The following is a 20,645-nucleotide window of genomic DNA, read 5'->3' on the forward strand; positions in this document are numbered from 1 at the left end:
AATGCGTGGGCCTTAACGCAATTAACCTGCTAGACCCCAAGCCTGTTTTTCAGGTTTCAGGCTCGAAAATGACATGCCCAGAACAAATGACTATAACTTCACTTCTAAAAGGGTTAAATTAATAATCTTTTTTCTCAAAGCAAGGTTACATCTGTGAGATGGATGTAGAAGTGTGAGAATCAATATAGATGTTTCTGTGTCAGAGTGAATTCAGATGGAACATAGTAAAAAAGTGTAAATTCTTACCTCCGCCTAACAAAAAACGATTACTTATAGTGAAAACCACCCTTGAATGATGGGTTAGTAGACTAAAAGCTTTAGGAATCCAAAGTATAACATAATAAGTACCCTGTATCAAGATTGAGGCAAAACAAGTGAAAATTGACCTTTTTAGAGAGGTTTAGGGGAAAAAAGTGCCATTTGACCTTTTTCATGGAACCAGACTGTAAAAATCATTTTATAACATTGAATCATCACTATAGTTATTCATTCCATAAAAAAAAAAAAAAAAAAAATTATTGTAAAATGTAACCTGCTAATTATTGTCATGGATTTGAAAACTGATGTTGTTTATTTGCTATGTTCTGGCTGCTAGCTCAGTGAATTCTTGCCTGCAGTGATGGGGTGTATACCCATGGAATCTGTGGAATCTCAGCTTTCAGATGATGTGTTGTTTGTGCAGAAAGTATAATTATAAATGATCATTTTTGTGAGTTATGAGCAGAAATAGCATTAGTCCGTATTTGCTAAGGGCTCATTGAAAGGCTTCTTCTGGGAATTATTATTATTATTATTATTTATTTTTTTGTATAGTCAGTTAGCTGAGTTTCTTCCCGTCAGCTAGGTGTGGAACATTAATAATTTCATAAATGACACTTCAGAGATCACACTGGTGCTAGCAGATGTAGCATTTTCGGACCCTTCGGCGGGTCCATGGGGTTTAACAGGTTAAGGCCTTAATTGGGACAAAGCGGCTTTTATCTTTTGGACACACTGTAAAAAAAAAAATGTTTTTTTACAGTTTTTCCCCCAAAAAATTACAGTTTTTTATTGTATTTCATAATTACAGGAAATCATATTCAATTTACAAGAATAAACGGTTTATTGAAATGTGTCATGTATTTTAACAAAAAAAAACTGTAGAAATGGAAAACATTATTTATCTGTTTTTTAGCAGTTTTTAAATGCGAATTTAACAAAACTAACCGTAAAAATAAATGATTTTCTGTTGGCAAAATTAGCTGCATTTTCTGTAATTTTACTAAAAAAATACTTTTGTTATGGCTATATATAACTGTCAAATACATAACAAATACTGTTAATACTCATTTAAAAAATGTATAATTGCAAGAAAATATATGAGTAAAGAAAGAAATATTTTGTAATTTTGCTTAATTTAACCACTACTTTACATTGATAAACTGAAAAAACACAGGTATTGACTATCCTATTATAGTAACAAAAAAACTACATTTTGACTTTCACTTTATTGCTACATTTGTATTAATTTGAAGATTTAATTGTTAAATATGTGAATTTCATGTTATAAAAACTGTGTAAAACCATAGAGTTAAAAAAAAACTTGACTGTTAGCATGTTGGGTGCGAATTCCTACCAGAGCACAATTCAGATATAAAATGATACTATAACCCACCAGTAACAGCCTGTGGGTTATATAGGAGACATTTGGCTATGCCATGATACATCTATAAACTAGCTCATAGCTGTCAGCATTCACTGCAGGCAAACCTAATGTGACCATTCACTTATGATTTCTAAGTAGAAGAAGAAGAAGAAGAAGAAGATATCATGTATTCATCACTCAGAGGGAAAAGTCTTCCCCCTCTCTGTTGTGTTTAAACACATTACACACACAGGGAGGATATACTGTACATGCACAAACACACAGAGCATATACATGCACAAACACAATCACATGCGGATAGGAGAGGGGATCGCAGAGAGGCTGCCAGATAGCCGGCGCCAGGGAGCAGTTTTGGTGTTCGGTGCGTTCACAGCCCAAGTAACATTGACCTGCTGATCTCTTTCAACACAAGAAAAAGCTGTGCCAATTTCTGACATCATTTAGCTTTTCAGATGATCAGAGACGCGAAGCTACCGCAAAGTCACTTGTGCAGCTAACGGTGATTGGCAGACAGTATGCAAAAAAACATATTGAGTTTCACTGTAAGCGAAAAATGAAAGGATCTAGAAGTTAAATAACATTAGCATCTTCCCCTAGGCCTTATCACACTAGCATAAGCCCATAACATTGAACATGCTAGCAAGCACTTACAGCCAGCCTACTCTGAATATCAAAACCTTGTTAGCAGTTAGTGCTACCACTATGCTAAATTGGTATTAGCATTGCGATTACAGTAAAGCAACTCTACTAACAAACAACCAACTGTTGTGCGTTCACAACCCAAGTAACATTGACCTGCTGATCTGTTTCAACACAAGAAAAAGCTGTGTACATTTCTGACATCATTTAGCTTTTCAGATCATCAGAGACGTGAAGCTACCGCAAAGTGCCTTGTGCAGCTAACACAGAGTGCATTCTCGTAGCGATTGCTACAACTGCACCGTGTTTGTTAGGAAAGTAGCTTTTAGAAATGTATCAATGTTCTAAAATGTGTGACTTTAACTCAATATTTAAAACACAGAGTGATTGGCGCACAGTATGCAAAAAACATATTGAGTTTCACTCTAAGTAAAAAATGAAAGGATCTAGAAGTTAAATAACATTAGCATCTTCCCCTAGGCCTTATCACACTAGCATGTACAATTTAGCCCATAACATTGAACATGCACTAACAGCCAGACTCTGAATATCAAAACCGTGTTAGCAGTTAGTGCTACCACTATGCTAAATTGGTATTAGCATTGCAATTACAGTAAAACGAACAATGTTGTCCTTTTAGACGTCTAATAATATCCAACTATTCAATGCATCACATTGAAAGAATAGGCCTTCACCAAAGCATGTTGACAAAGCTAGTAGCTACAGCGAAATACATTTACAATCCAAGTCAATTAACTTAAATATGTATTGTGATAATGTCCCACACAGCTAGTTGGTTACAACAATCTACAGTGATGTCACAGATTTCAGGCAGCAGGTAGTTGAAGGTTAAGTACCTAAATTCACTTGTTAATCCATTTGCTATGGCTACAACTGCCTCGTGGAACAACAACGATTTATTTTCTGTTTGTTTAATATAGGAATGCATCTTTGTCTATCACACTTTGCTTCTGTAGATCTCCCATCTGACTTTATTGTGAGCTTGTGTTTTCAAAAAGTAAATTGAGCATGTTTTATGAGACTGAACAGTCTCATGGGGTATTGGACTCTCTTAAAACCCAGGTAGGTGCAGAATAGGTTTCTCAAAAATAAAGCAAACAGGAAGGCAGTACTATGCATGACTAAAAATGATATGTACACGTTGATTAATACCTACTTAACTTGTACTTGGGACAGGACTGCAAAGTACAGATGGGATATTCCTGATCATAATCAAACTTATATAAATGTGCACCAACATTAGTTATCAGTGTTCTGTATTCTCAATTTAAAAGAATAAACTGACAATAAAGAAGTCTTATAACATATTTTGCTTGTGTCTTTGGAAGGCCTTCAGTGTTTGTTTTATTATTTATCAACTAGTTACATTGTCATTTTGTAAATTAAGAAAATAAAATCCAAAGAATTAAACAATTATAATTGCAATGTAAATAGTTTGCACCCCATTTTTTTACTTTTAAATTAATCTTTATGGTGTGGTGTTACCAATTCTTAAAATAATACAAGGATTGGATGTTCATCAAAGGATTTTCAGGGCAATCGATTTGCAGCCAATCAGAGACGAGACTTCTGCTGCAGCACCCATCATGCCTTGAGGCACTGATACTACAGAGACCACTCAGTTAGCACGCAGGAGGTGAAGAGCACTGCACGTGGCGCGCCCAGAGGAGAGGAATCAGCACTTTCAGAGGTAACGGTAAAAACTATTTATCAACGGATTCAAAACACTCAAGACTTAAAACATTGCAAACGTCAAAGTCCTAGCTATGGTATACATTTTGTTTAACGACCGAAAACAAAGTAATGTTAGCTAACGTTACCATAGCTAGGTAGCAGCTAGCTAGCTATGGTAGCAGCTAGCTACCATGCTTTGAAATTGAGCTGTTCTATGCCGTCATTATGCAGGGTGTTACTTTTTTAATGGTGCTCGAGTGGCTGAGCTGATGTGCAGTGAATGTTTCAGAGTTACTTTTTCGCAATATTATTTAATAAATAGTTTAGCTAGCTAACTAGCATACATTGTCACTAACTCCTAATGTTAGCTCAATCCTTAGTTTTATAATCGATTTTTTTGTGGGCATAATGTTACACACAATGCACATTATCCATATCTTTTAAATCCTATGTTAAGGCTATAATCAGAGGTGAGAGAAGTTCTCTGATCTTGTACTTGAATAAGAGTAGAAGTACTCAGGTCTTATACTTAAAGTGGCAGAGTTCCCGTTAGAATATTTTTTTGCCGGTCAACATGTCCGTTAAAGTTTAAATCTTCCGGACAAAATGAGAAAAGTGCCGGTCAAAGGTCTTCTTATTTATTGAGCTTTTAAACAAATTGATATGATTCGATATTAAACAAACTAATTCTAGTAGATTAACTACATTATTCAAAAGTGTACAGTAATTTATAACACGGGAATAATAAACGGAGCGCTCTCTCTCCCTCTCCTGACATCCCGTCAGTATCATTGTGCTAAAGGGAAATTATTTTGACCGGACATTTTGACAGGAGAGATTTAGATTTGCCGGTCTTCAGCATATTTTACCGGTCATAGTCCGGTAATTACCGGCTAACGGGAACTCTGAGTGGTATTACTGTATTTAAAGCTGCTGCTGTGTTATTTAAGTTATTTTTGCTTAAGCATGTGCAAACTTGTGTCTCTTTTTTTCCCTCAGCTGTTACTGTAGCTGCAGTACCAGTAATTGCAACCTACCAAGAATAAACAGCAGCCAGAGATCCTCAAGTAAGATTTCTTGCCATATTACAAGTGTTATCAATTCTCAATGTCCTATATGGTATTGCTATGCAAACAGTGAAAGGATATGGAAATTATCAAGAGGTGGCTAAAATATGTTTTTCTGCTGACCCTGTCCAGAGCAGTACATTGCTTTGCTTCCAGGTGGTTGCTCCTGTCTGCATCTCCAAGCTCGGGGCATACCGGCCATCAGTGGCGGACTGGCCATCGGGACGTTCGGGACGAATCCCGATGGGCCGGTCGGGCCACTCGGCCCACTTCGGTACCGGCAGGGGCGGACTGACCATCTGTAGAATCACCGAACGGCCGGGTCGGTTTGCTGTTTTTAAACGGCATCATTGAAGTTGCGCTGACAGGCGACAGAGGTCCACCGTTTCCCAGTCCGCCCCTGCCGGCCATCATCTACTCTAGGTAATACACTGACTATGGATAAGTACCTTTTATAAAACCCCACTTTAAACACCCAAACTATCCCTTTATGATGTGACATTTTCTACACTGTTAACATTAGGAAACATGAGCTGATCATTCCTAAAATACAATTGGCCATGTGATCACCAGTAAAAAAACAAAACAATCTGCACTAAATATTTTTTGGATTTATAAATGTTTTGTGACTTTTTCCTGTTGTGTACCTTAAGGGAGTTCTCCCCTGACAGCTGGACACTACCTGATAGCAGAGGACCAGACCATCGTCAGTGGCAGTGTCCTGAATATTGTCGACGCCCTGATACTGATGTTTGCAGCATATTACTGCCTCAACATCAGTTATCGCTCAGAACTGGGAGCTACCCTGGAGTTCTTGCAGAGGTAAGACTTGAATTGTAATTATTAAGTAATTCCATCTTAAACCACAGAGTAGAGGATTGTGCACATTTCTGACACACGATAAGTGCTCCTGACAATACAAGATAATCGAGATAAAAAGATTATTGTGCTGCATTCCAACCCTGTCTCCTAAAAATTACGTTCCCACAGAACTAAACTGCATTCTCAATTACGTTTAGCTAGAAACGTATTTTCTCCCACGTTACGTTTGTTATGAACTTATCTCAAATACGTTTATTTTCTACATATCTTTGCCATTTATTGTCTTGCTTATAATAATGATAATAGTCATTTATAAATATCATTTTAGAGCACACATTTGAAATCGACGATCGGGCTCGATATCCTATGGTTAAATTAAAATCAGTAGGCGAGGCTGTAATTTCGCCAGCTGCGAGGCAGAAAATAATAGTTTTAACATGCCAAAAAGCTGCTGTGTCGTTTATTGCACCTCAAACATTCAAACAAATCCAGAGTTACGTGTTTCTGTACTTCCTCTAAGAAGAAAGGACAGAAGAGCTCTGTGGCTTCAGGCTTGATCGCCGTTCAAATGACAGCTGGTTTCCCCAAAAGTGGGCGGGGCTGTAAAGTGACGTAGGAAAGATCCTCAGCTTGCTGATTGGATGTTTTAGCCGCAATGCACGTCGGGATATGGTGTTAATGCGATATGAAATCCGAAAAAAAAATCAGAGTTTAGGATGGCCGAAGACACTACACTACCCATAATCCCCAGCTATCGTTTGGGACTACAGTCCCGTTGACCCGTGATTAATCTTCAAGCTCTGGGATTGGATGTTGGAGTGGCAGTGCGCCAAGGTTACGCCGAGCGCCAAACAGCTCTTTGAAATGGAACGAAACCACGGCAGACTTTCCAAAACTGGACTCGAACGCCCCCCCAGAACTACATATGCTGGCTATTGTGTTTCGCAACATGTTCTATGGCACGTCTCTACTGGGAATTGTAGTTTTAAAAGACGTTTTCGTTTTTCCCAAAATTAGAAGTTGACAGTATTAAACTGTGTACAGCCCTGGAGGTTTAGGCGATAGGAAACAAATTGGTGTGTACAAATGTAAAACATGTAATTAATAAATGGGTGAAAATCGCTTGTGTCCATAATGGGAAGCATTAATATATACCCACATGCCAGCTCATTGTTACTTTCTAATTCTACTCCACTACAATTCAGAGGTTAACCTGGTATTTTTACTCCACTACATTTATTTTAGTTACTTTGCAGATTCTGATTAATGATGTGAAATATAAACAACCCTTAAAGCAGACTTTAGTTACACCTGAGTAAAATTCAAGGACAGGTGATTGTCAAGTGCCAACAATCAGGAGAGATATTAGTTGGTGCTTGAGAAGACTAAACATTTATCTGCAGATCTCTATAAAGTATATTCATTACTCGTTATTCTCTACTAATAGTTAATTAAAGACTGTATATAATAGCTATTTTGCACATCCCTTTCAAGATTTTCTAAGGTTTATTGACATATCATATACACAACTATGTTGAAGTCATGCAATTAATGAAAAACTTGGGTCACAGGTTCCTCAACAGTGCATTACAAGACATCTATCAATATGTGTGTATACCTCCACCATTAAACTCAAATTCTGCACATGTCTTATACTATCTACTGTTGAAGAGAGGAAGAAAATGGAACAATGTATTTTATTATATAAAGCTTAAATATGCTAAAAACTGTGTTAAAACTCTGAATGCCATAGACATGTATCGTATAGTTTAATGCTTTAGCAATATAAACAGGATGTATAACATAAATCCTTACATGGGTGCTCATAAAGACCCGTGATGCAAAGTACGCACTTCCTCTTTCGAGGACTTGAACTCTCTATGCACTTCCCTTTTCGAGGAGAACATCTGTTATGTATTTCCTCGCTGGAAGTGAACAGTTAAACACAACAACGAAGAAGGACACCTCTAAACGCGCCAGCTTGCACAACAAGCATGTGACAAACCACGTGTCAGACCATGTGACAAACCGCGGGAAAAAAGAGGATAAAAGAAGACTGAAAAACACTGGAGGGCAGTTCCTCTTCGAACCCAGTTTGAACTTGAACTCTCCAGCTTGTTTAGCAAGCAACGGAAGACGATCGTATTACTTACTCGTATTGAGGCAAAGATCTCGGATATAATATGTATCTGGGCAAAACGCATTTCATTTTTTATTGATGTGTGGTGTTGTAACTTGTGAAACTTTAATAAAACTACCTGTTCACATTTGTGATAGGAAACTAAAGTCCATGTAGCCCTTCTGATTATTGTTGAATAGGTGACAATTCAGACGGCACTGTAAACCTGTTCCCACATAGCTTGAGTCCTGAGTCCAGTCTGATTCCAGTGTCCTGTTCCTTGGCTGAGGATCAATCCCTGACGGAGTCTTGCAGAGACACGAGAGAGAACAACAGGTAAGTCGCACCTAAGCTAAACTCTGTTGCTGGATTCTATGTCATATTGGAGGTCGCCACGATCGGTTGATCTTAAATACGGCAGCAGTGCTTTACGGGTATTGAATCCCAAGGTTTCAGAGGTGTGTTCATTAAGGTCTCTGTTTAAAGTCTAAAGGGAAAAACTAACAGGGTAAAAGCTGAAATGATGTGCAAAAACTGATTAATGGAGGTAGTATAGAAAGAAGGGAGTTTGTCGGTACCTCGTGGTGGTGTGTGGGTCACACCTTTTATGCCCGGTCTGAGTAAAAACCGCAACCTTTTAACACTACATACATAAGAGTATAATTAATATATATATAATATCAGTTAAAATAAGTGCTTCAACACAGTTAACATTGCAGGAAAGCAATATATTAGACGTTAAGTACTTTGTCAGGCTTAATATTTATCTGTAGATACCCCCAAAGCTTTTTTCTTATTTGAAAGAAGACCTTAACCTAAAGTATTCTTTAATGTGTTATTAAAGGTTAATTAGTTTGTCTGTTTTGCACATCCTCATATTAATATCTTTGTACATCAGGCACTAAACTGTTTTATTGTAGAGATCACTTACAGTATCTTCTTGATTTTTTATATTCTATATTTCTATCATTGACCTTCTACTTTCCCCCTAAGTATGTACTCTTAATATTTTATTCATCAAATAACATTATTCAACAAAAATAACATTATTCAACGAAAATAATTAAATAACGTGCTTTAACCACTAGGCGGTGCACACAAGGTACACACAGTATACTAATAATAACTTTGTATTATTAGTGTAGGACACTTATGTATGTAGAACATCTGAAGATGTGTAGTTTTATTCATGTTTTTACATAATTTTACAGGATATTGCTATATTATTTCTCATGTTTTACTTCTCCACATTAATATCTGATTTGTAAAACATCACAGACAGAAAGGTATATCCGTCATTTAACAGTAAGCTATTGAAATTGTGATTCCATAGATGTGTCTCCCATCACCCAAATCCCCTGACTATTCTCTCAACTCAGTATTTACATTCTTATATTCAAAGAAAATCAGTAATATCTTTAAAAACGACAAGTCCTTTTCTATCAGCTGTGCACCGTTATGGTATAAATATAACCTATCTACCAATTGGATCAAATATAAAAGTCAGCCGAATTACTATTGATACTGCAAGGAGACGTATTTTGTGAAAAGAAATGTAAGATGTTGTTTCATTGCTGATATATTTATGATCCACGTCACGTATTCAGTTTCGGCGGCAGTTCTTCCTGTTTGTCCAGAAGTCTTCTCATCAAGGCTCTATAAATACAGAACTACGGCAGATGTGTAATATTTAATGCAGCCGAACCGTGTATTACAATGCCGTTATGTGATGACCTCCAAAGAGAAAAGCAAGAACACTCGGAATAAAGTATTATTATTTTTTTTTTTAATGTTTTCGGATTTCACATCGCATAAACACCATATCCCAACGTGCATTGCGGCTAAAACATCCAATCAGCGAGCTGAGGATCTTTCCTACATCTGTTTCCGGTATTGTTCCTGTAATGAGAGTTCACATTTATGCTACATTGAAGGGTGGAATTGACTACACATCTTCAGAAACATAATTTGCTTCAGATATATACTGTAACTCATAGCAATATTGTAACCATTAAGAAAAGCCAACTGCATTAAAAACCCAGTTAACAAACACTAGGTAAAGTATTTTTCGTTCAGTAATGAAGATGTAATTCCAATGTAGACACACCTGGGGTCGCTGTTCAGTCTGTTACGCTGAGCCATGCATTGTCTGGAACGTAAAAGGGACGAAGAAGACGAAGTGAAGTGACGTACTTCCGGTTCAATGTGAAAACATTCCCAGTTAAACAACAGAAACAAATCGCTTAATAAAAAGATAAAACACTGGCATGTAATTTACGTTAGAATAAATAGAATGGTTTTGAATAATAGATGAGAGTAAAATCTACGTCACTTTACAGCAGAGGTGGGGACTCGAGTCACATGACTTGACTCGAGTCCCATATTTTTTTACTTGAGACTTGCTTGACTAACATTGATAAAAGACTTGACTTGACTTTGACTTGGTATTCATGACTTGAGACTTGACTTAAGCTTGAGACAGATGACTTGAAAGGACTTGTCTGTTTCAAATTAAATATTTGCATTTGTTTTTGTAGTGAGATATTGCGTTTAGTTTTTTCGAAAAACGTGATTGGGTGATTTTAGCGCCGTGCGCGCAAACCTGGCAACCCACTAGACGGCAGGAGTGTCAGTTAACATGGCAGCGGCTAGCGTTACTCCACAAATAGTGAAGTTTGGATTCAAGGATTATGTTGTCGATGACGCTAATAAGAAGAGAACAGCGGTATGCAGGGTCTGCAGCATAAAGATCAGTGACACGACCACCACAACATCCAACTTCATTCGTCACTACAAAAAACCCACAGAGAAAGTGCGTGAATGTGTTGTTAGAAAGCTAACGTTAAGTTTAAGCTACGTTAGACTTGGTTTCAAATCGATTAAGCATTGAGAAGAGAAGACAAAACGGTAAATTAACACTAGAACCGCCAAGGGATTCATTTTGACTAACCCTGATACTGACGGGCTGTCAGGAGAGGGAGAGAGAGAGAGAGAGAGAGAGAGAGAGAGAGAGAGAGAGAGAGAGAGAGAGAGAGAGAGAGAGAGAGAGAGAGAGAGAGAGAGAGAGAGAGAGAGAGATAGAGAGAGAGAGAGAGAGATAGAGAGAGAGAGAGAGAGAGAGAGAGAGAGAGAGAGAGAAGAGAGCTGTGTTATCAGAAGTTACTGTAAACTGTTGAATAATGTAGTTCATCTACTTTTAGTAGTTTGTTTAAATGTTTTAATTATGTTGTTTTTGTTGGTAGAAGTGCATCATTCCTTGATTTATTGTAAAATGAATCTGAACTTTTTGATCTGTTATGATGATAAACTGAAGCCATTTCTAAATTAACCCAATTAAGTGAGTTTTAAATCGTCCTACTTAGTTTATAAGGAAATGATGAAGAGGAACAAATTAAATGATTTGAACATGATATCTCTGTAGGTGCTGACGCTGTTGGTGGTTCTAGTGTTAACAGACATTTAAATTAAATATGTGTAATGGCAAATGCCATATATGATTTTCTTACCTGGAATTCTGCCTTTTTGAACAGACTGACTGAGTCCTAGCTATATTGTCTGCAGTTCTAGGGTTAATATGAATCTGATATGATTGTCATCGGTCTAAATTAGATTTCAAATGATTAACTGTGTATGTAATGAAGATCATAGTGTGGGTTGAATCCATTTTCATAACCACTGTCTTTTAACTGATTTAAATGCGGAAACTGGGCTTATTCATCAGAATTTCGTATGACTTGACTTGACTTGCTTGACTCTCACCACAGTGACTTGGGACTTGCTTGATACTTGTAGGTCAAGACTTGAGACTTGCTCATGACTTGCACATGTAGGACTTACTCCCACCTCTGGTTTACAGCCCCACCCACTTTTGGGGAAACCAACGCTGTCATTTGAACGGCGATCAAGCCTGAAGCCACAGAGCTCTTCTGCTGTCCTGAGAGGAAGTTTGAGGTGTTTGAGGTGCAATAAACGACACAGCAGCTTTTTGGCATGTTAAAACTATTATTTTCTGCCTCGCAGCTGGCGAAATTACAGCCTCGCCTACTGATTTTAATTTAACCATAGGATATCGAGCCTGATCGTCGATTTCAAATGTGTGCTCTAAAATGATATTTATAAATGACTATTATCATTATTATAAGCAAGACAATAAATGGCAAAGATATGTAGAAAATAAACGTATTTGAGATAAGTTCATAACCAACGTAACGTGGGAGAAAATACGTTTCTAGCTAAACGTAATTGAGAATGCAGTTTAGTTCTGTGGGAACGTAATTTTTAGGAGACAGGGTTGCGCATTCTGTTTCGCATTATGCTCTCATTTTGTCTTGGGTTGTAAATGCAGCGTACCCCTTTCCTTTGCAGTGGTGTGCTTTGGCTCCTCCCTAAAAGCCCAAACTCACTCTTAGCCAATCGGTGGTATGTTTACTTCAGCTCAATGAAAATGACGGAAAGAGGGCCCTTTGTGGACAACAAAAGAAAACCTGGTATTATTGCAGTGAACAAACACATTAAAACTTCTTTCGGTTAACTACGATGCTTTTACACCGCTCACTCTGCTGCTGACACGCACCTCATCTGCCCCAGTTACACACTCTCAAGATGGGACTCGTAGCTACCCACATTCAAATGATCTTCAAGTGACCGCTTGCTCCTGTTTACAGACCTGCTGCGATACTGTCCAGTGTGATAGTGATGCCAAGTGACGACTTTATATAACAAAATCTATTCAAACCAATGCTTTAAATGCACAGATATGATCATAGCAGTTAATGAAAAGTACATTGAAGAGTAGCATTGCCCTTTGACTTCAAGCTGTATAACTGTAAAGACAATTAATGGCTGTATCATCCACAGAATGTGTAATTAAACACTAAATGTAAGTGTACTTCTGTCTTAACAGGTGCCTATTCAAGATCAATCCGGACTAGAGTGGAGAGGAAGGAATACAAACACAAACAGCACTCGATAAAGGTGCATTCATTAATTACAAACGTCGCTGACTTTGAATGGAGAGAGTTGAAACACACATAGTCATGTACACACGCACGCACATAACTGGTAGATTTCTTTAGTGTTTATAATTGTTATCTTTTGAACAAAATGTTGGCTATTTGTTAAATGTTGAAATGTTTCATTGCCGGTCTATTCTGCTTTATTATTACTTAAAATATATTTTATTTATTGTTTATTTTTGTGATGTATATTATTTTCAATAGTATTATATAGTATATATATATTTGATTTTTTTTTCTACTAAACATCGGACAGTTAATGTAAACTTGGGCTTTTGCAAAGTAAAATGACATGTTTACTTTGTGTTTTACATGTAAATGGTCTTAGATTTCATGAAGTTTGCTGACGACACGACCGTCATCGGCCTGATCACCGACGGCGACGAGACGGCGTACAGAGAGGTCGAAAATCTGACATCTTGGTGCCAGGATAACAACCTCCATCTCAACGTCAGCAAAACAAAGGAGCTGATTGTGGATTACAGGAAGCAGCAGGGAGAGGGACACGCCCCCATCGCCATCAATGGGACTACGGTGGAGAGAGTCAAAAGCTACAGGTTCCTTGGGGTCCACATCACTGAGGACCTGACATGGACTCATCACTGAAGACCTGACTCATCACTAAGGACCTGACATGGACTCATCACTGAGGACCTGACATGGACTCATCACTGAGGACCTGACTCATCACTAAGGACCTGACATGGACTCATCACTGAGGACCTGACTCATCACTGAGGACCTGACATGGACTCATCACTGAGGACCTGACTCATCACTAAGGACCTGACATGGACTCATCACTGAGGACCTGACTCATCACTGAGGACCTGACTCATCACTAAGGACCTGACATGGACTCATCACTGAGGACCTGACTCATCACTGAGGACCTGACATGGACTCATCACACTAACACCATCACCAAAACAGCGGCTCTTTAAAAACAAAATTGTATTAGTCAATTTATTGAACATGTTAGAAACAAAACAAACAATAATATTTATCGTATTTTAGCTTAAAAACGTTTCTGGTCAGGTCCTGCTCGGAACCATTCAGGATTTGGTTTCTAAATAAGAGTTTTAGTTTAGATAAAGTTGCACAGTATTTCAGCTCATCATTACAGTTATTCCACAGATGAACACCTTCTGTTGTGATGCAATGAAGTTTGGAATTTGTTCGAATGGGTGGTTTTAAAAAAATGCAGTTTCCTCTCAACATGTGTATGTTTTCTCTCCGTGTGAAAAGTCCCTGGACATTATGATGTAATTGTTCTGCAGGCTGAGGAAGTTCAACATGGACTCCAGGATACTCTGCATCTTCTACAGGTGCACCATAGAGAGTATCCTGACTGGCTGCATCACGGCCTGGTACGGCAGTGCAATCATATTCCGTTTACTTGCATATAGACTCTTCTTGCACTATTTCTATTCTATTTTATTTGTTCTATGTTCTATATATATGTTGCACTGTTGGAGGAGCCTGTGACTTCAGTTGTTCATTGCCATGTCTACTCAGAAGCTAATGTACAAATGACAATAAAGCCTTGAATCTTGAATTTACGGTATTTTTTCAAATGACAACAGTAATCTTCTTTCTTTCAGCTTTTTTTGATCATTTAAAAAAATATTTATTCAGTTTTTCTAGAGGTGTATAACTCTATTCTAACAATTAATATATGTTAAAAGAAAAAGATTTCCTGTAAAATTACAGATTTTTTTTGGCAAAAAATGTGATAGTTAATGTAAACTAAAGCTTTTGCAAAGTAAAATGACATTCTTTTCTTTGTGTTTTAATGGTAAATGGTCTTAGATACACGGTACTTTTTTGTAATAATAAAAGTAATTTTATGTATTTTAGCTTTTTTTTATCATTTTTTAAAGATAATTATTCCGTTTTCTAGAGGTTTATGACTCTATTCTAACAAATAATATATGTTAAAATAAAAAGATTTCATGTGAAATTACAGTAATAGAGGCTACTTGTGGTAAGGTAAGTAACTTTTTTTTTACATGTTATCTCCGTATTTTATTTTACAGTTTTTTTCCTTTTTTTAACGGACATTTTCTGGCGCCCCCGTCGCCAGAAAATGTCAGTTTTTTTACAATTTTTTTTTTTACAGTGCACAGAAAGATCGAAATACTGTTTCCCACAGTCCAGAGGTATACAAAACACACATTAAAATGCAAGAACACTCTATAATTACAAAAAAACACAAAATAACAGTTTACTTCAGTAAGCAGGATATATATAAAAAGATGATGTACATAGTGCAAATGAGAGTGCAAAAATGTTTCCATAGCAGCGTAAAAGTGACTGGTGCTGGATTTGTTGTGTCAGTTGTTGAGATATTTGGTTCTGGACAGACTTTGGTACTAACCTGAGGAAGCTGCACATTTATTTTTAGAGCTGCAGTTATGAGTTAGGATCCGGACTGATCAAACTAAGAGCAGAAAACTGAGGAAGAGATAAAGATGCCGTTGGGTTTGTGCCGGTGTGACATGGTTCAGGGAAATGTGAGAGGAAATGCAGCCAAAACCACTGAGGCTGTCTTCAAACACAGATCACAGAATACTTAAAGCTATTTTTTAACGATCAAGCATTTAATAAGCACAGCAAGAAAATAATGCGTAGGCCACCTGCCAGAAAGTGAGAATGAACAATTCTCTGTGGCCACGGTGTAACAGGAGGAAACTGGTATCTGGACCCCCTCAACTCAAACCACCAGATCAATCCCTCTCTGTGCAGCAAACTCAAGAGATCAACATGTTCAGGTCAAAAGTTCAAACACGTACAGCGTGGTTTTCATGTACGTCTGAAAGCCAAAGGTCACCTGATAACCCTGACGCTCAAAGTTTCCACTGTTGATGTGTGCTGATTTTCTCGCGTCCAGGAAGAAGTTTAAAGATTAAGAGAAAAATGAGTCTCTGAAAGGGTTCAAATTGGTTACTTTAATTTAAGCAGCGTGGTAGTGAAACAAACAAAGGGTAGTTGGGAGACAAAGCCGGTGTTGTCTCGCAGCTGGTACCAAGGGAAGAGCGCGAGCACACGTTGATTCTCCCGCCTGCATCTCTCCTTCGCTCCTCCTCTCTGGGGGCTGTGACGTAGGGAGCCGCCCACCTCGATCTGCACAGGAAGTCGTCATTGTTGTCAACGTCTTTAGATACAGCTTTTCAAAATAAACTTTACTCTGAACTGTTTTCAGAATAAAACAGTTTTTAAAGCTTACTATGTGTTTACGCTAAAATACATCATTGAATATTGATTTTAATTTCTAACAATCCCTCCTTTCACACCTTTTAAGGTGTGAACACAATACTGAAATCAATGAGTTCTTCATCTGAACTTTGCATAGTACATAACTCATATCAAAAACATACTATCAAAATGGAATGGTTCAAATAACCGTCATCAAAAATACAAACAATACATTGGTTGGTCTTCTGGTGTAAAAGTTTTCCCTTGTGCATAACTTTTAGTTTTAACATTCAATATCACTTTTTAAAATAGCAGCAACTTGTGGTATTAGAACATTTCTTACTCCCTCCTTTCACAGAAACCGTTCCCATACCACATTCAGTGTTAAGGCACTTGTTTTACAAAGTATAAAAACATACTATTTAAAAATCGCATCACTAATAACAGTATAAAACATAAAAGTTAGAAACCTTTTTGGAATAGTGCAAAGTAATACCACTTTGTAGCTGGTTCTTCATTCTAATGATTTCATCATTTGAAATATCACATGATTTGGACATTCTTTGAACAATCTCATCATTTATCATCCATATCATTTAACATCATTTACACACTGTCTTCATTTTCATCAATATCTGTATATGGGTTGGGTCGTCTTGTTCTGCTAGCAATTGAAACTGTTCCCTTATGAGAAATGTACCCTCCCCCCTTTCATACTTTTAAAAGTATGAAAATAATATGTTCTCTAGAAAAGGCCGTGGTGATCAATCGGTACGTTAGGGTGCGGGTACATGGAATGCAACTACAACATCTAGCACTCCCCTGGGCACCCCTATGCTATCCTTGTACACTGTGGAGCCTAAACTCCCTCCTTTGACTGGTCTCTTAGCCCTACTGGTTTTGGGGTGTTTCGCCATGTTGATTAACTGCCCCACTGTCATTGGTACTGCATATAAAACATCACTGGCTGTACAAGTGCACAGGTCCCAGTCTAATCCTGTGGCAAGACTGCGTACAAGGTTTTAGTTCCATGATACCATCAAACATCTACTCTGGGATACGGCATTTCAGACAGTCATTTCTGGGAGAAGATTTTTTCAGTTACAACAATTGGAGAATTTCATCACTTATGGTTCCTACTTCAGTACCTTTGGGTGGTCTGTTCTAATGCAGTGATAAAGTTCCTTAAATGGTGTGAAAACCGGTGGAATATCAATAACTCATTATACTAATTTATCTTCAATTCTAGTCTACTTAAAGAACTATGCTAACCCCTTTAACAGTGTGTGGAACCTTGGGTGTCCGAGCATGTAACAGTTACTCCCTCCTTTATCAAGGATTTTAAAAACAGAAGTTATTTCATCAATGGTTTGTAGTTCAATTTAGGAATTTTCACTTATGGCGGATATGTTTCTACTTTAAATAACATCTCTAAATTTCAGGTCATCCCTGATTAAATGGATGACCATCAGGAGGTGGTGGCGCTTGTCTTTTAAACTAATAATTTGGTGCCGTGCGCTCCCTGTGAAGCTACAAGTAAGATTTAAAACAACTGCTGGGTGGGTTGAGTGACCCCTTCTCCCTAAACGATATGGGTTGTCAAAAATATGCATCATTGCAATGAGTGATCCAAGGCCCCGCATGTATTACTCCCAATTATATAGCTTTTTCCAAAATTAAATTTGCAATCGCTCTTTGCCCAGTGTCCTTTAAAACTCTACATCTTGGACAAACAAATGTTATTTCCACCTTAACAGTTCTCCTATGGTAATAACTATGCTACAATGGTGAAAACAATACTTTAGATTGGGATACTATATTTGGCTTGGTATTAGCTCTCCCTTTAACATTGTCCAACTAACACAGATTTGTCTGCTCTTATAGAGTGGTCACTAAAACTATCCCTTTAACTGTAGATCAATATTGTAACACATTAGATCTCTACCAAATTCACCCATGAATAAAATCTCTTAGGGAATAATTCGTTTCCATGATGGAAAGATTGAAAAATATGTTCTACTCTGTACTCCTAAGTCCAAAACACTCACTGCTTAAAGTGTAAAGTGTGGTGAATATTTCCATCATGTCTACCCCTTTATCTCACAGTACCCTCAGTGTGTTTTAGGATTATTTCCTCATTTTACTTTAACAGTTTCCTCTTTATTACTATTTTAATTTACCAATTTATTAATTCATGGCTAATAAATCTTTTTGTCTTTACGTATTTATCAAATCAATTCAAGTTTGTTTGTGAATAAGTGTGTTTATGTATAAACTCACTCACTCCCGTTTTCCTTTTCTCCTCCTCTTGTTGTCTCAAGCCACGACCCCCTCACATTCTGTTAGACCATTGCCAACTCCTCTGGTTCTGTCTTCTCCTCTGGTTCTGTCTTCTCCTCAGGCTCTGTCTTCTCCTCTGGTTCTGTCTTCTCCTCAGTCCATCAGCTCTTGAATCCTTCCGCTGGTACTCTTTTCAGTGGCCCAACTGCTTTGCATTTCATCTCCTTCTTTACAGTCTCTTTGCTGTTGTATGGAGGGCGTATTCTGCTTTCATGTCCCACCCTCTGCTCTTGTGCCAAATCTCGTGGCTCAGCTTGGAACTTCATGTCCTGTCTGAGGGACTGATGAGAGTATGCCTCTTTATGTCAGCATGCTGTTCTGGTTCTGGATGCCTCGGGTGGAGATGGTTCTGGATGCAGTCTTGTCGTTGTTGGTTCAGCTCTGGTTCTCTGTCTGTTCGATGGAGAAGGAGGAGGAGTCTCCTATAGTGAGGTCTTTTGTCTGATAGGGGTCGTAGCAGTCTGACAGGCAGAGAGAGAGAGAGTCCAGGTCTCGGGACGCATTACCTATAGAAATTCTAACACACTGAGGTAAAATAAATCCAACCTTCTCCACTCTATCTTCTAATCATACTATCTGTTTTAGTTGTTAAATGCAATCTAAACACAATTAATGTCTACTAATAAATGTACTATATCCCTACGTCTACTCCAAATAACTCTTTCAGAAAACCATTTTCTTCTATAAATTGAAATACTTACATGTTTCACACACTATAAAAGGACGTCCCCATATATTCTCCAATATTTTAAATCTCACTATTACTTAGAGCAATAGTAACTTTTGTGACTGGATACATCTGTGCACAGTCGCCACAATCTGTTGGGGAATTTTGTTCATAGAGTTTGTACATACAGTTGTCCTCGTGGGTTAGTACCCTGTTTCTACTGTAATAACTTTTCAATAATTGTGCTCAGGTCACCAGTCGGTTGTCCATAGTCTTAACGGGGGGTGTTTCTGGTACAGACTAAAACATGGATCCAGTGTATTTGGAGATTCCCCTAAATTGTAAATCCCCATCACTTAAATATTCCGATCACTTAAACCCATCTCATCATTTGATACAAGAACTGCATATAGGGGGGGTGAATCATCTTGATTGTAACCTCCTCTTCTTTGGGAACGAGTATTTCTAACTCCTCCTCTTGTTGCTCAACTGATCTTTTGGCTCTGGGGATAAGTGAAAGTCTCTGAAACACAGCTGGTGTTTTGTTAGTGATGTGGGCATTTTCTATGAGTGAACTAATGGATCCATGTCTTTCATGATATTGTACTCCCCATCCAACCAGAAAGGTGCCAAGTGTAATGAGCACAATCAACAATGCTATTCTGACTCTTATCCCTCTTAGGTGCCTTACAAACAATGGACGTCCGCTCTCGGGAGCGTCGGAGTGGTGCGGTCACCCTAAGTGACAGACCTAAAGTATCCGGGATTCAGGCATCTTCCCTGGCTTGTACATTTTTGGTGATGCGCCCTGGAGGTATCAGACTATTTTAAACAACTTTTCCCCGCCTTTCAAACACTTATTCCGGGGTTTTAGCCAGTCATTTTGCACGAAATCATTTAACATTGACGGTCTCCTGAAAAAGCACATATTCTGTGCATTTTCAGGAGAGCGTCTATGTTAAATGATTTCGTGCAAAATGACTGTCTAAAACTCTCTTCCAGACATTTAAAAATACTTTCCCCGACCATTTAAACATTATTTCTGGCTTGTAAAGTGCAGTTATGCGCCCTGGAGATATTGCACTATTTACAAAATGTAGCACTCTGTTTATTTCACACCTCCAGGGCGGAGACCAGGGGGAAATCACCTCTCTCTGCCCGCACACAGAGCCCCAAGGACGGACTAATTACCTCCAGCATGGGCCCCTAACAGTGGGACTCTGCACCTCCAGCAGAGACCAGGGGGAAATCACCTCTCTCTGCCCCCTCACAGAGCCCCAAGGACGGACTAATTACCTCCAGCATGTCCCCATAACAGTGGGACTCTGTTTCTTTCACAGCTCCAGCAGAGACCAGGGGAAAATCACCTCTCTCTGCCCGCTCACAGAGCCCCAAGGACGGACTAATTACCTCCAGCATGTCCCCATAACAGTGGGAC

General features: G+C 38.2%; 2 long non-coding RNA genes across 2 annotated transcripts; both read left to right on the plus strand.

The window, feature by feature from the left end:
• Positions 1–3,931: 3,931 nt before the first annotated feature.
• LOC117499370 lies at positions 3,932–5,447 on the plus strand. The gene is made up of 3 exons (XR_004557706.1): positions 3,932–3,995; positions 4,979–5,046; positions 5,179–5,447. It is a non-coding gene; the product is annotated as an uncharacterized LOC117499370 (long non-coding RNA).
• A 2,083-nt stretch (positions 5,448–7,530) lies between these two features.
• Positions 7,531–13,369, plus strand: LOC117499371. Its single transcript, XR_004557707.1, has 3 exons — positions 7,531–8,323; positions 12,891–12,961; positions 13,331–13,369. It is a non-coding gene; the product is annotated as an uncharacterized LOC117499371 (long non-coding RNA).
• Positions 13,370–20,645: the final 7,276 nt, after the last annotated feature.

Source organism: Trematomus bernacchii, unplaced genomic scaffold (assembly GCF_902827165.1).
Source record: "Trematomus bernacchii unplaced genomic scaffold, fTreBer1.1, whole genome shotgun sequence".
NCBI classification, from domain to species: Eukaryota; Metazoa; Chordata; class Actinopteri; order Perciformes; family Nototheniidae; genus Trematomus; species Trematomus bernacchii.